Source organism: Bombina bombina, chromosome 6 (assembly GCF_027579735.1).
Source record: "Bombina bombina isolate aBomBom1 chromosome 6, aBomBom1.pri, whole genome shotgun sequence".
Lineage (NCBI taxonomy): Eukaryota > Metazoa > Chordata > Amphibia > Anura > Bombinatoridae > Bombina > Bombina bombina.
This window is the reverse complement of record NC_069504.1, coordinates 683,423,961-683,441,633: the sequence shown is the minus strand read 5'-3', so window position 1 is coordinate 683,441,633 and position 17,673 is coordinate 683,423,961.

Sequence of the window (17,673 nt, the reverse complement as noted above, 5' to 3'; positions counted from 1 at the left end):
TACAATATTGACATCTCGGCAATCACTTATATATACAATACTACAGATGACAGCCGGAAGTTATTCAGTATTAGTGCCATTTGAATGGGACGCATACAATATTGACAGCTCGGCAATCACTTATATACACAATACTACAGATGGCAGACGGGAAGTTCTGAATTATTATTGCGATTTTAAAGGGACGCATACAATATTGACTGCTCGGCAATCACTTATATATACAATACTACAGATGGCAGACGGGAAGTTCTGAATTATTATTGCGATTTTAAAGGGACGCATACAATATTGACAGCTCAGCAATCACTTATATATACAATACTACAGATGGCAGACGGGAAGTTCTGAATTATTATTGCGATTTTAAAGGGACGCATACAATATTGACAGCTCGGCAATCACTTATATATACAATACTACAGATGACAGCCGGAAGTTATTCAGTATTAGTGCGATTTGAAAGGGACGCATACAATATTTACAGCTCGGCAATCACTTATATATACAATACTACAGATGGCAGACGGGAAGTTTGGAATTATTATTGCGATTTTAAAGGGACGCATACAATATTGACTGCTCGGCAATCACTTATATATACAATACTACAGATAGCAGATGTTACTTTATCGTTTACAAACAATATTGCAGCAACATTGATCGATCACATTCGATGCACATTATACACAACTATGCACTTTCATTCATGTTAGCCTGGACGTGTGTTTGTTACTATAAGATCGCGTTTAAGAAATATTGATTACGCATATGATCAAACATTACAAACATGCACTGTATGTGTGATATTTGACACTTTCACATTGAGATTCATTGTTGGAAAACAACATTTCAGCAAACAACAAAAAAACGCCCACTGTGAAAGCATTCGCGCAGCTCACATACAAACAAGTGAATACAATTAGCAATCATTACAAACTCAATACCATTGGACTAATTGTACTATAAATCCACCAAACAACATGGCCAAAGCATCACTTGTGATCCACATCAGATCAAGTGCATACCTTGTTACGCTGTTTTGAAAGATGGATGACGATGACATGGTAGACACTGCTGGTGCTGCTATTGGCGAACTAGCTGTTGATCGAATCAGGCAGCCTCGGCGGCTCAGACTGAGACGAAGGGGTCGTCTGGTTCGAGGTCCTCATGTCTACAGGGTGAGACCCACCTTGGAAAACATGAGCAACTTTGAGGTTTATGATAAGTATCGGCTCAATCGCGAACAGCTCATTGGCCTTTACAATCTTCTTAAACCTCATTTGGAGCCACATATAAGAATAAGGACTGCTGTTCCCGCCATGAGTAAGATGCTAAGTTGTCTATACGTCCTGGCCTCCGGGAGTTTTCAATCTGGAGAAATGTACATGCATGGCCTGGCTCAAGGTACATTCTCTGTGGTGTTTGATAACTTTCTGGACGCCATGGTACGTATCAGTAAGCAATACATAGGATTCCCACAGAATGATGGTGATTGGAGGCGCCTGAAGCGGGAATTCTTTGATATTGCTGAATTGCCCAATGTCTTGGGAGCCATTGATTGTACCCACATTGCGCTGCGTGCTCCAATTGATGACTTGCCTTTCAGAAATCACAAACATTTTCATAGCCTCAACGTGCAGTATGTTTGTGACGCACGGATGAGGATTATGCATGTGTGTGCGAATTTTGGAGGGGCTAGTCATGATGCCCGCATCCTCTCTCTGTCGTCCCTGTGGAGACCGTTTGAGGAAAGACAAATGCCCCCTGGTTATCTCGTTGGTGAGTATTTGTGCACAACATGGTTAATTAGTTTGACAATTGCCACTGTAGTTTTAAAATGTTAGCGTAATGTTCAGCTATCGGATGCAATTTAACCATTTATTTTATTTTCCCGCTAATGTCTACTTTTAGTTCAATGCAGATATGTAGCATGTCTTACCTTAAATGCTCAGAGAATGCAATGTAACCATTTAGTTTGCATTTTACACAAGGTTTGGTTTAGGAGAAATACGCATATGTAGCATGTCTTAGCTGAAATGGCAAGATATTAGCTAATGCAATTTAACCATGTCATTGTCTCTTTCCGCTAATGTCTTTTAGTTCAATGCAGATATGTAGCATGTCTTACCTTAAATGCTCAGATAGAGAATGCAATGTAACCATTTAGTTTGCATTTTACACAAGATTTGGTTTAGGAGAAATACGCATATGTAGCATGTCTTAGCTGAAATGGCAAGATATTAGCTAATGCAATTTAACCATGTCATTGTCTCTTTCCGCTAATGTCTTTTAGTTCAATGCAGATATGTAGCATGTCTTACCTTAAATGCTCAGATAGAGAATGCAATGTAACCATTTAGTTTGCATTTTACACAAGATTTGGTTTAGGAGAAATACGCATATGTAGCATGTCTTAGCTGAAATGGCAAGATATTAGCTAATGCAATTTAACCATGTCATTGTCTCTTTCCGCTAATGTCTTTTAGTTCAATGCAGATATGTAGCATGTCTTACCTTAAATGCTCAGATAGAGAATGCAATGTAACCATTTAGTTGCCATTTTACACAAGGTTTGGTTTAGGATAAATACGCATATGTAGCATGTCTTAGCTGAAATGGGAAGATATTAGCTAATGCAATTTAACCATGTCATTGTCTCTTTCCGCTAATGTCTACTTTTAGTTCAATGCAGATATGTAGCATGTCTTACCTTAAATTCTCAGATACAGAATGCAATGTAACCATTTAGTTGCCATTTTACACAAGGTCTGGTTTAGGAGAAATACGCATATGTAGCATGTCTTAGCTGAAATGGGAAGATAGAGAATAATATTGAACTAGATTATTCTTTTACAAATTAAACATTTGTTAGTGGATTATCGTGTACAAAAAGTTTTATTGGACTCCAAATACTATTTTGAGGATTCTGTTTGAATTATGTTCTGTTCATAATTTATAGGTGATTCTGGGTACATGAGCCGGCCTTGGCTCATTACCCCCTTGCGTAGCCCGACTGATGTGTCTGAGGAGCACTACAATAGGGCTCATAAGAGAACCAGGGCGGTGGTTGAACGGATGTTCGGGCTCCTGAAGATGAGGTTCAGGTGCCTGGACAGGTCGGGAGGAGCCCTCCAGTACAACCCAAAGAAGGTGGCTAAGATCGTTGTAGCCTGTAGCGTCCTGCATAATATTGCACAGCGGGCTGGGATGCTGCAGGGCGTCCCGGCACACCGAAACCTCCTCAGAGATGAGGAGGATGATCCTGTTCTAGAGGGGCCATTCCGGGACAAGGGGCTCAATGTCAGAGCAGACATCATCAACCGCCACTTTAGACGGTAAATAATAGAAGTTAGACTGGAGTATTGTCAATAGATGTGAACTCTAGGGAAATGACAAGTAGAGAATTGTGTAAACATGTTAGGATTGTTCATCAAATGCTAAAAATGTGTTTAATTTATTAATATAGGTGATGCTCTGGGCATTGGGTCCTGTAGCGAGTCTTTGCCACCTGGTTTTTAAAGAGGACTTCAGCTGGTAAGTATAAATGTATGGACTGTTGCTGGCATGAATTGTACACAAATACATCATATGGCATACATTTTGTAAACTAGTATTTAGTTTACACATTACTTAAAATGTAAATACTCAGAAAGGGATCCTCTAGCATAACTATCCTCTATCATGACTATGGTTCAATGTCACACATTAGAGGTTCGTTATGCTCAATATGACTCATCTTCACACTTGATAGAACATAACACAAGATGCTACACACGCTTAGTAAGCTAGTGACAGAAATTGATTATGAAATGGGGGGTGGTAGAGGGGTACAGAACTGATTCACACACTTGTAGTAATTTTTATTAAACTTTTTCTGCCATTAGGGAGCTGACTTAATCTAAAGACTGAAAGGGAAGAATAAGAAGCCTGACAGTGAAGATTGCCCAGACTGACAGTGGAAAAAGCAAAGATTGAAATTGAAGTATACCAATGGGATTATGTCTGGCATTATCTTTAAAATCTGCTGACCTTGAAAACCATACAAAGACATGTTCACATGGTAAGTGCCAACTATTTGATAGAATAAGGCTGTGGAGGCATCCTATTGGAGACACTTAGATTATTTTCTAATTTTTAGATGGTATTTCACAGTCCTCTATTTTTGAACTGATGAATAAGACACCTATTGAAGATCAACTGTTTACCCCTGAATTGACTTTCAAAGACCATGCATTATCCAGGTTGGTGTACCAATGCATGCTAGTTAAGAATCACAGGAAGAATGTTGAATATTAGTAGCTTACATACATTAGTCATATTTAGTTCATAATTAGATATTTAGGGATCACAATCTGAAAAAGCAATACATATTATAGTTGATATAGAGGTATTTGAATGGACATGAAATATTACATTTATGTTCAGCATACATATATATTATTGAAATGTGATATACATTATTATGTATAATTAGAAATTCAGATATTTAAATTTTTATTACACAATATAATGGTGTATGTTTATTTTCTTTATTTTTAAATTTAATTAATAAATATCTTGATAAAATGTTGAACAAAGTTAGAGCATAGACACAAGATGATTGTAAATGTATTTTATGAATATTTGACAACGTGTGTATTAACTTTGTTAAAATTTTCTTTTTTAATTTCAGATTGTCATCTGATGACTTCCAGGAATATATATATTTTTTTTTTCCAGAAACTTTTAATTTTTTAAATGGTAATAATAAACATTTTATTATTAAATACACTCTTTTGAACAGATTATAATAAATATCCATATAATCTGTCAATAAAAAACAATTTGACTCCCATGACTGGTAGTTGGCTATTTGACAAGCACATGCATAAGATGAAATAATGCATTAATTTTTTAAAATCCACTGATTCAGAGAATATTAAATTAAACTATCTTTTTTAAATTAATTGGGGAGTGAGATCCATCAATGCTTTTCTTTTGAAATTCTTAGATGTTAAAACAATTTAGGATATGTAGTCAAAATTTTACAAAAATTATTTTGTTTCACTTTTAAGAAGGGGAAGTGGTTCAATTACATTAAAGTGACAGTGTTGTTGAATGTAAAATTAATTTTATAAGATCTTGTATCTTCCTTAGGTATCTCAAAACATTATTTTCAAAACTTTTTTAATTTTTACATTTAAAAATGGTAGGTCATTTAACTTCATATTTTTCACAAGCTAGTTATTGGATGCCAGGTTAATAGATTTAATTTTCTAGTGGAGTCATTTAACTATAGTTATTAATATTATGTAGTTTTTAAAATCTTACCTCTTGGGTTAGACATCACATATCTATATATCATTTTCATTCCCCTTTAGTTTATTTTGACAATGTTAAATCAACATTCAAAATGTTTTGGTCCTAAAAGGGACATTCACAAAAGTGACAGTGTTGTTGAATGTAAAATTAATTTTATAAGATCTTGTATCTTCCTTAGGTATCTCAAAACATTATTTTCAAAACTTTTTTAATTTTTACATTTAAAAATGGTAGGTCATTTAACTTCATATTTTTCACAAGCTAGTTATTGGATGCCAGGTTAATAGATTTAATTTTCTAGTGGAGTCATTTAACTATAGTTATTAATATTATGTAGTTTTTAAAATCTTACCTCTTGGGTTAGACATCACATATCTATGTATCATTTTCATTCCCCTTTAGTTTATTTTGACAATGTTAAATCAACATTCAAAATGTTTTGGTCCTAAAAGGGACATTCACAAAGTATATTGTGTATTGATTTTTTAAAAATTCATAAAAGAATTTAAACATATTTAGAAAGTACTATAGAATTACATTCAGTCTTTAAATATACTTCGAAAAAGATACATCAATGCACATATCTTAGTCAATTACATAAGGCATCTATGTGCAACCAACAATCAGCATCAAAATAGCCTATGTAGATATGTATTTAATCCAAGAATATATATAATTACAATCTAATGATTGAATACCAAAACATATTAATTTGTTCAAATATTATAATCTTATCCAAAATGCATACATAACATATAGCTTAATGGCCCTCTAAGCTGAAGACTCCGAAATACATCCTTTACAATATATATTTCAGTCAGTGTGTAAAACAATCCAGAAGTTAATCTAAATATGCTTTACTCATATGTTATACTAATTTAGCAAAAGGAAGGTGCCTAGGTTTCAGATTTTTCAAGCATTATTGTGAAATTTCTCTTTAAAGGGACATGAACTCAAAATATACTTAAAGGGAGACAGTTAAAAAATGAATGATTTATACATTCTGAATGAGTATTCTATTTTAAGCAACTTTAAAAATTGTCTCATATTATGAATGTTCCATGTGATGTTGCTATCATTAATTTAAAAATAAGGCATTAAATGGATAATTTATTTGCTTCAGTACTCTGGACAGAACTTGTTTTTTTTGGTTGGATTAATTTATCCAACAATCATCAAGGACAACCCAGGTTTTTTGCAACAATTGTCCGTAATCTAAAATATCATTATTGATTTGCAAAGAAAGATAACAAGATAATTCTTAACATTTGAGAATCGGATTAAATTATAAAGTTGCTTAACATTTCATGCTCAATCTGAATCACAAACGCTAAATTTGTTTGGACAGTGTCCCTTTAAGAAATTTAAAGAGTGTATTTACTTCTCTTCTTATCTTGACATACTTTGCTTGAAAAGTATATCGAGATAGGCTCAGTAGATGAAGATTGGTGGATGCACAGAGATGCCTTATGTGATTGGCTCAACCATGTGCATTTAAATTTCTTCTGTTGAGGATATCTAAATACTAAGATAAATTGATTTACATTTTAAAGTCTAAACAATTTTCTATCTCTACAGATCATTTGATACAATTGTTTGTTTGTAATGTCTATTTAAAAATAAAGACGCCATTGCACAATAACATATATGAGCAGTTCAGACAAATACAAGCTCGAGGTTTATTTACTAATAACAAACAAACCTGTAGTTTAACATTTATAAACAGATTATCCAAGTTAATGACATTATAACCTGAATTTGAACATTCAGAAATATTGCGTGGGAAACGCATCTTGAAACACCAGATTAGCATCTTTAAACATTAGAGTCTAATGTCACGCAATAGCGCACAATCAATGTGCATTATGAAATACATTTAATAGAGCAATATCAATACTTCACAATAAGTAAAGAAATGGATTTTATGAACAATAAAGACATACAATATTAAATGTGTATTTGTATTAAAGAAACAGACCCTTATTAAACCGAAAAATATATACAACATTTAATAATGTGACAATATTAGATTTTAAATAGAATTTTATCATTAATATTTAACGGATCACGGATATTAAATCTGCGTCACACATATCCGCATGACAGGCCCATGAGTTACAAATAAGTCTACATGAAAAATGAAGTTACAGCACCACCAGGAGGTATGTGTAAGGAAGTTACTAAGATATGAAACATTAAGGAACGGCCAATCAGAGTTCATCACACAAACACAACTTGAGTCAGGATGGTCTCACAGACATTATAACAATATTTCAAACTTTTATCCAATCAGATGTACAGATAACTTGTCTCATGGTGCATCTCATGTTTACTTCACCATATAAAAGTCCATTACACGTTGCCATCTTTGTCAGTTCTCTAATGCCTGCAGGCGTACTGTATATATAATTTATATATATATCCAGCATATCCGTAAACCCAGCAGGCATGTCAGCTCCCAGGTTCACCAAGCAGGAGAGCGCTGCACTGGTCCACGCCGTCAAGGACTTTTATCCCCAGCTGTTTGGGAACAAGAGGAGGTTGACAGATGCGCCTGTTAAGAAGGCCCTCTGGGAGTCTATCACCAATGCGGTTATATTGGTGTGTGACGTCCAGAGGAGCCAGGATCAAATCATGAGGAGATTCGGAGATATGAGGTTGCACTTAACAAAAAAAGTCAACCTCATAAGGGACTGGGTACAAGCCCGTAAAAGAGGGGGCCAAAGAAAGGCCCCGTGGAAACTATACCTACTCCCTTATGAGGTGACTTTATGTGAGCTCCTCAATCTCTGGGTCCCCAAAAGATTTAGATCCTCGCCATCCTCGGCCTCCTCTTCTTCCCTCCCAGCTGCGGGATCTGAAAGTCCTGACGCGGGGGCCAGGGCAGCTGCTTCTCCGTCCGGTGGCCTGGGAGGAGATGATGGAGAATCTGAACCAGGTAAATATCCAACTTCATATAATATCTTAATATTTTAATTTTTTTACAAAATGTGTATATAGTCAGATACTAAACCTATAAAGATCTCACAACATACACTACATATGATGTTTAGATATCTGATTTTAGATTAGTGACACATGAAATAGGAATGATGTTTCTTGCACTCTACAGAATATGCGTCACAGAGCGAAAATGGAATTGCGCATACACGTTAACATGGGTTTGCTGTAAGTGGCATTGCTTTACACATGTTGGTCAAATGACGGATGCGTAATTCCGCTTGGAATCATTGCGCAATGATCGCGAAAATGGAATGGCGCATACACGTTAACATGGGTTTGCTGTAAGTGGCATTGCTTTACATATGTTGGTCAAATGACGGATGCGTAATTCCGCTTGGAATCATAGCGCAATGATCGCGAAAATGGAATGGCGCATACACGTTAACATGGGTTTGCTGTAAGTGGCATTGCTTTACACATGTTGGTCAAATGACGGATGCGTAATTCCGCTTGGAATCATTGCGCAATGATCGCGAAAATGGAATTGCGCATACACGTTAACATGGGTTTGCTGTAAGTGGCATTGTTTTACACATGTTGGTCAAAATGAAATGTGAATTATTATATATGTGAAGAATACTGTATTCTTATTTTCAATATTAGACATAATAAAAAAATAAAAAAGCAGAATCCAAAAAAATGATAACATATGCACATCAATTGATGAGAATGAATTAACACAAAAAAATAATTTAAGCTACAGTAAACAACACAACTGATTGAAAATAAGAGTACAGGATATATTTATCATGAATTTAATTGAGGAAACAATTAACTCATGGGACTACCAAAGGATTAATAGTTTTTAATTGATTTGCTAATAATGTAAAGATTTTAAACATGGCATGATTTGTATTAATGATATCCAATCCTCATTTAATATATTACAGATCTGGATGTTGGTGCTGGATCCTCAAGGCAGGGCTTGTCACAGTATGGTATGTCTCATTTTAATTGACATTTGTCTTAGAAACATTGACAGAACATTACATACTAAATCCACATTGTTCAATATTTATATGTATCTGCAAAATGGATTTTAAAACTTTTTGCAAATAAGAATAAATAAAAAAAAAAATAGGATTACATTGTAAGACTTGGATTGGATGAGACTCTTAAGCGCTTGTGCTTAATTACCCAATAAGGAAAGATAGTCTTACTATGTAGTTGGATTCAATGAGATCTATTTATTTTTAGAATTATAAATACATACAATAAAATTTAAAACAATAGAAATTGATTCTTAAAACAAATCTAACTGGTTGGCCAACCATACAGTGTGAATAAAATGATATAATATGTTTTCCAATCCCTGTTACTTAGTGTGTTATACAAACATATCTGTATATTTGAATTTTTGAATTTTGGTTTAATTGCAGATATTTTTTATGGATTTGATATAGTGGACTTGTGAAGAAGTATGGTATCCACAAAGAATATTCGCAATATTAATTCTTAATTACCATATTTACCATATTCGTTTGTTTAAAGCTGAACATACATAATTAAAATAGCGTCAATGGTATCAACAATATAATTAAAATAGCGTCAATGGTATCAACAATAGTAACAAATAATAAAAGTGAAACAAAAATAAAGTGATACAGTAAAAATCGTATAAGTTATGAAAGATAAAGTCTTTCTGCCGTGATCGTTAGAGTAATTGTTAATTGCTTTTTGTTAAAAGCGCTGTTGTTAAGTCCTCCGTGGGGATAGTATGTGCGGGCGTGCTGCAACACGTTTTTATCTAATTGCTATATATATTGCGATTATAAGTCACTGTTAAGTAGTTTTGGTTATCTGTCCTTCACATTAACTTCCTTAGTTGGTGTAGGTATAATAAATCTTACCCGTTGTTTCTTTTGGGATACTTTGTTTCTGGTCTAGTTTCTTTTTGTACCCAATTCAATCTTTACTGTGATGAATGTGGATCGGAAGCCGGGATAGCCGCTGCCGGTGTTGTAGTGGTTTCAGTATGTCGAGTTGGTTTGTCTCTGCGATTACACACACTTGAAGAAGTAGATGCTGGGGTATTGTGGTAGTGTGCTTTAACCGTTAATCCTTTTGTCAGATGGCTGGGCTTTTTGCCTGGTTCAGGTTTTCAAAACCTCTTGAATTGTTGCGAATGTGTTCTGTTTAGATCCGTACTCTATTTGTTTCAGAGTATCCGATCTGCAGGTGTCCACAGGTTTCTTTAGGCCCAATTATTAGGTAAGGTATTTCAGTTGTTCTTGGCGGTCCTTTGAAAGGAGGACTAGGTGCTTTGAAGGTTGTTCTTGAACGCTTCAGAATATCTTTCAAGCGTATTTGTTGGTCCGTGGTTTGATGTAGTCTTGGCGGTCCACTTCGAAAGTGGACTATGAAAATGTTCAGTGTAGCAAGGAGTAGGCAACGCGTTTCAGCTGATTAATACAGCCTTTATCAAGCATATCCTTGCAGTTGTAAACAGTGGGTTTTTGTATTCTGTGATTTGATTCTATTGGATCCCCTAGGTAGTTGTATCTTTACAATCTGGTGATCCTATTGGTTGTTGTGTCGGTGCTTTTGATTGGTCATTCCTTAGCATGTGACCTATTAATGGTTCAGTTTATCACGGTGATGGGGGAATTTTCACTTATTTGTATCAGATGACCAAGTAAATGCATAAAACGTTATGAAAACTTGTTCCAGTAGTAAACACAAATACGAATGTATTGTTATAATAAAAACATAAATAACTTTTTGTACGTCAGAGAATCTGTCCTTACAGGGTTTGTGAGTCAGTATAAGGTTTTTGGTATATGCCAATTTGAATATTTATTATGTTCTATTTAGTCCTTTAGTGCAAGAATTCATATTTTATTGTTGGTTCAATTCTAGGGTTGGTAAATTAGAGGTTTAGTCATTTGTTTTGATGATGCAATTTAATATAACAGTGGAAAGGGAAATTTCAATTTTGCGTGTTCTTGTTTGATCTTTAGTAATCGTTTGTTAAAAAGCAGTTTTTTTATTAATAATCGTTATTTCCATTATTATTGCTTTGGTGCAAGTATATGAAACATGCATTATTGGTTCTGGAATTTTTATTCCTATTTTTGTAATTTATTTATTTTTAGTGTTCGTTCTTTTATAATCTTTTGTTGAAGAGCAGGTTAATCTTTTGGTATTCATCATTTCAATTGTATTGGTTCAAGGATATAAAACATCCATTATTAATAGTTGTGTATCAATCTGTTGGGTTTCTCTTCCGAATTTGGAGTGTTTGTTCTCTTTTAGCCTTTGTTGAAAGAGGGTATCATAAAACGATTTCTTAAAATTTGGTGAAATTTTGAATTGTTTATGAAGTGTTGTTATCAGATGCATTATTATTGGTTCTGGAATTTTTATTCCTATTTTTGTAATTTATTTATTTTTAGTGTTCGTTCTTTTATAATCTTTTGTTGAAGAGCAGGTTAATCTTTTGGTATTCATCATTTCAATTGTGTTGGTTCAAGGATATAGAACATCCATTATTATTAGTTGTGTATCAACCTGTTGGGTTTCTCTTCCGAATTTGGAGTGTTTGTTCTTTTTTAGCCTTTGTTGAAGGAGTGTGTCATAAAACGATTTTTTAAAATTTTTGGTGAAATTTTGAATTGTTTATGAAGTATTGTTATCAGATTGGGTTTTTGGTAAAACATGCATTATTATTGGTTCTGGAATTTTTATTCCTATTTTTGTAATTTATTTATTTTTAGTGTTTGTTCTTTTATAATCTTTTGTTGAAGAGCAGGTTAATCTTTTGGTATTCATCATTTCAATTGTATTGGTTCAAGGATATAGAACATCCATTATTATTAGTTGTGTATCAACCTGTTGGGTTTCTCTTCCGAATTTGGAGTGGTTGTTCTCTTTTAGCCTTTGTTGAAGGATTGTATTATAAAACGATTTTTTTAAATTTTTGGTGAAATTTTGAATTGTTTATGAAGTGTTGTTATCAGATTGGGTTTTTGGTGTTGGCATGCAGGATTTTTTGTGGTTCAAGTATTCAAGAAACAGTTTAGACTGAAGTCTATATTCAGACCTTTTGGTCTTAAGGTTTGCATTTCGAAGATCCATTTTGCTTCTTTTTTAAGTAGGTTGTTTGCCTGGTTACCACCTCTTATATTTTGTTTAATTTTTTGTATAGCTGTGTAGTTGAAATATTTTAGATTGCTGTTATTGCAAGTTCTGAAGTGTTTGGGAACTGGCAGGTCTTTATTTCTTTCTAGTTCCGATTTTTCTATTGATAATATGTGTTCCCTTATTCGTTCTTTTATCATCCTTTCCGTTTCACCTATATATTGTTTGTCACATTTTGTGCATGTTATAAGATATATTATGTTTGTGTCTGTACATCTTATAGTCTCTTTTATTTTATATTCCTTGTTTGTGATGCTGGATTTGAATGATTTAGCTTTTTTTGCATGTCTGCATGCTTTGCAGAAACCGCAGGGATAAAATCCCTGTAATGTTTCACCTTGAACTCCTTTTTGGATTTTCGGTTTGTTATGTTTTATGGTTGGAGCTAGTGAACTTTTTAGGTTTTTGGCCTTTTTGTAAATGAATTTTGGGTTTTGTGGTAATTTCTCTCCTAAGTGTGGATCTTGTTGTAGTATTTTCCAGTGTGATTTGATAATTTTTTCTATTTCACCTCTATCCTCACTGTACTCTGTGATGAAAGGGATGAACCATTCTTTAGATTCTTCTATAGTGTTAGTTTTATCTTTGGGTTTATATTTGAGTATGTCCTTTCTGTTGGTTTTTTGTACTTGAAGTCTTTCCACTTCTATTTCTTCCTCTGTGTATCCTCTTTCTATGAATTTCTCTTTAAGTCTCTTTGATTGGATTTCAAAATCTGTGTCTTTTTTACAGTTTCTTTTGAGTCTAAGGAACTGACCCTTTGGTATATTTTGTTTCCACCGCTTGAGGTGACCACTTGTTTCGTGTATGAAGTTGTTTGCATCGACCTCTTTGAAATAGGTTTTTGTGAGAAGCTCGTTATTTTCTATGCTAATTTCTAGGTCTAGATAATGTATTTTCTCTGTACTGTAGTCTGCAGTGAATTTTAGATTAAGTTGATTGTTGTTCATATGTTCTAAGCAGGTATTTAAATCTTGTGTTGTGCCTTTCCAGACAAAGAAGAGATCATCAATAAATCTTTTATACATGATGAAATTATTTTTGAAGGGGCTCTCTTGTAGGAATTGTGTTTCCCATATTCCCATGAACAGATTTGCGTAACTAGGGGCAAATTTAGTGCCCATAGCTGTTCCGCAAATCTGTTCATAGTATGTGTTTTCGTACATAAAAAAGTTATGGGTTAGAATAAATTCTATACAATCTATTATGAATTCTCGTTGTTCTTTTAACATAGTTGGGTCATTTCTTAAATATTTATTGATGGCATGGAGGCCATCTTCGTGTCTAATGGAGGTATACAGTGCCTGAACATCGCATGTCACTAGTATATATTCATCAGTCCATTTGAAATTATCTAACATTATTAATAGGTTTGTTGAGTCTCTTAAATATGAGTCTAAGTTTATGACGTATTTTTGAAGATATTTGTCGATATAGGCTGATAAATTTGACGTTAATGAGTCAATCCCTGAAATAATTGGTCTGCCTGGTGGGTTAGTAAGTGATTTGTGGATTTTTGGAAGGACGTATATGACTGGAATAATAGGGTGGTTAGGGAGAAGGTAGTTGTGTTCTTTCTCATTAAGAATACCTATATTAGATGCTTTATCCAGAAGGTGTTTTAGAAATACTTTGTAAATGATGGTTGGATTACACCGTAATTTTTTGTAGGTGTTCACATCTTGTATAAGTGAATGTACCATTTCTTTGTATTTGTTTGTATCTAAGATGACTATCCCTCCTCCCTTATCCGCTGGCTTTATTGTGATTTCGTTGTTTTCTTCTAGTTCTTTTATAAGGTTTTTTTGTTTTAGTGTGATGTTATGTTTTATTTTCTTTTGTGCGATGTTGCTTATATCTTCTAAAATCAGTTTCTCAAAGGTTTCTATGTAGTTGCCTTTTTCATGTTTAGGATAAAAGTTTGATTTTTCTTTTAGCCCTGAGTGTATGAAGTTGTCTGTTTGGGTGTTTGTGATGTCATTAGTTATTTCTCTTTCGAGAGAGGTCTTCTGGAAATATTTTTTGAGGGTTAATTTCCTAATAAATTTGCTGGCGTCTATATATGTTTCAAATTTATTTAGTTTTCTTGTTGGTGCAAAAGAGAGGCCTTTATTCAAGATTTCTATTTGGGATGTATTTAGAGTGACTTTGCTAAGATTAAAGATGCCATTTTGCTTTATCTCATTCTTTTCGCTTGTTGGTTTTGGTATTGGGGCTCTCCTCTTTCTCCTCTCTGTTCCCCTCCCTCTGTTACCTCTTCTTCTGAATGGTTTCTTTTTCTTCTGGTATTTGGGTGTGGTCCTACCTCTAAAAAATGTTGTTCAGTAGTTACAGCGGAGTGTTCACCTTTTGTGATAGTATTTCCATTTTCTAAAGGGGCATATCTGTTGTATGTGGGCACTGTCCAATTCTCTTTTTCAGTCCTGTTATTTTTATTTTTGTTGTTCCAACCATGGTTGTGAGTTGTGTTGGTTGTATACTCTTGGTTTCTATTGTAGTAATTGTGGTTTTTGTATTGTTCTCTGTAATAAGTAGGTTGGTGTAAATATTCTGTTCTATTTTCTCTGGAGTAGTCTGTTTCTTTCTTATTTCTCTGGTAGTAATTTTGGTGGTTGTGCTGTTTATGGTTGTATCCTGTTGTTTGCCAAGCGGGTCTGAAATTTTGTTCTCTTGTAGAGAAAGTTTCTTGGTTCCTTTTAAAAGTGTTATATGAGTTGTGGTTATATGGTTTATAGTTGATCTCTCTTTCATTGTAATTTTGATATCTGTTGTTTTGTGTCCTGTAGTCTCTGTAATCGCTATTATTATTGGTGGGATATTCATTTTTAGATGTATCACTATGTTGAGTGTCCTTAAATCTGTATTGTTGTTTTTCTGTAAGGGGCGGTTTATTTATCCCTGATGGGAGGTCAGTTTTGTGTTCTACTGTGGTTTTCATAGTGTCTCTTCTCCAACTGGGGCTTGTGTATTTATTTGAATCAGGGTTTTTTAGATGTGTGTCATAGTCCTCTCTGTCTCTTTCAAATTTATTTAGTTTGATTTTAATCAGTTCATCCTTGGTTTCCCTCATTAATTTCTTAAGTTGTTCTTCCTTTCTTTTGTATTCGTCTAGATCTTTAAATATTTGGAGTTTACTCTCTATTTCATTGATTTCATTTCCTAACTTTATTAGAATCTCTTCTCTATGTTCTTTAATTAATTGCATTAGTTTAGCAGATGCCTCATCTAGGATCTCAGCCCATTTCTTTTTAAATTCTTCAGATTCTGTTTTGAATGTGCATTCCTTTTTTATACGTAGTCCCCTAGGTATTCTTTTAGCGCTTAAATACTCATTAAGAAAGATGCACTCAGTTTTGTGTCTAATTTCCAGAATAAGCTTTTTTTCTAATAAATTCATAAATTCTCTAATTTTTTCTTTATCGCTGTTATTGACTATAGTTGGTATTGTATGATTTGTTTTGTCAAAGATGTTGTGTATATTGTCATATATAGTTGATCTGAGTTCAAAGATATCGGTTCTGTCTGTTTTATCATTTTCTTTTCTAAGAGATATAGGGTTTTCAGGTATTTCTGTTGTGTGTAACATTGTGCTGTTATTTTCCATCACTGCTGCAAGGTTTATTATAGAGATTATTTAAGGTGTATTGGTGTGTTGGGTTAATAAACTATGCGCTGTGGGGGTAAAAGCTAGGGAGTCTCGAAGAAGTAATCTCACAAACTTCAAAGTGGGGGTAAAATCTGGATTGGATGAGACTCTTAAGCGCTTGTGCTTAATTACCCAATAAGGAAAGATAGTCTTACTATGTAGTTGGATTCAATGAGATCTATTTATTTTTAGAATTATAAATACATACAATAAAATTTAAAACAATAGAAATTGATTCTTAAAACAAATCTAACTGGTTGGCCAACCATACAGTGTGAATAAAATGATATAATATGTTTTCCAATCCCTGTTACTTAGTGTGTTATACAAACATATCTGTATATTTGAATTTTTGAATTTTGGTTTAATTGCAGATATTTTTTATGGATTTGATATAGTGGACTTGTGAAGAAGTATGGTATCCACAAAGAATATTCGCAATATTAATTCTTAATTACCATATTTACCATATTCGTTTGTTTAAAGCTGAACATACATAATTAAAATAGCGTCAATGGTATCAACAATATAATTAAAATAGCGTCAATGGTATCAACAATAGTAACAAATAATAAAAGTGAAACAAAAATAAAGTGATACAGTAAAAATCGTATAAGTTATGAAAGATAAAGTCTTTCTGCCGTGATCGTTAGAGTAATTGTTAATTGCTTTTTGTTAAAAGCGCTGTTGTTAAGTCATCCGTGGGGATAGTATGTGCGGGCGTGCTGCAACACGTTTTTATCTAATTGCTATATATATTGCGATTATAAGTCACTGTTAAGTAGTTTTGGTTATCTGTCCTTCACATTAACTTCCTTAGTTGGTGTAGGTATAATAAATCTTACCCGTTGTTTCTTTTGGGATACTTTGTTTCTGGTCTAGTTTCTTTTTGTACCCAATTCAATCTTTACTGTGATGAATGTGGATCGGAAGCCGGGATAGCCGCTGCCGGTGTTGTAGTGGTTTCAGTATGTCGAGTTGGTTTGTCTCTGCGATTACACACACTTGAAGAAGTAGATGCTGGGGTATTGTGGTAGTGTGCTTTAACCGTTAATCCTTTTGTCAGATGGCTGGGCTTTTTGCCTGGTTCAGGTTTTCAAAACCTCTTGAATTGTTGCGAATGTGTTCTGTTTAGATCCGTACTCTATTTGTTTCAGAGTATCCGATCTGTGGACACCTGCAGATCGGATACTCTGAAACAAATAGAGTACGGATCTAAACAGAACACATTCGCAACAATTCAAGAGGTTTTGAAAACCTGAACCAGGCAAAAAGCCCAGCCATCTGACAAAAGGATTAACGGTTAAAGCACACTACCACAATACCCCAGCATCTACTTCTTCAAGTGTGTGTAATCGCAGAGACAAACCAACTCGACATACTGAAACCACTACAACACCGGCAGCGGCTATCCCGGCTTCCGATCCACATTCATCACAGTAAAGATTGAATTGGGTACAAAAAGAAACTAGACCAGAAACAAAGTATCCCAAAAGAAACAACGGGTAAGATTTATTATACCTACACCAACTAAGGAAGTTAATGTGAAGGACAGATAACCAAAACTACTTAACAGTGAC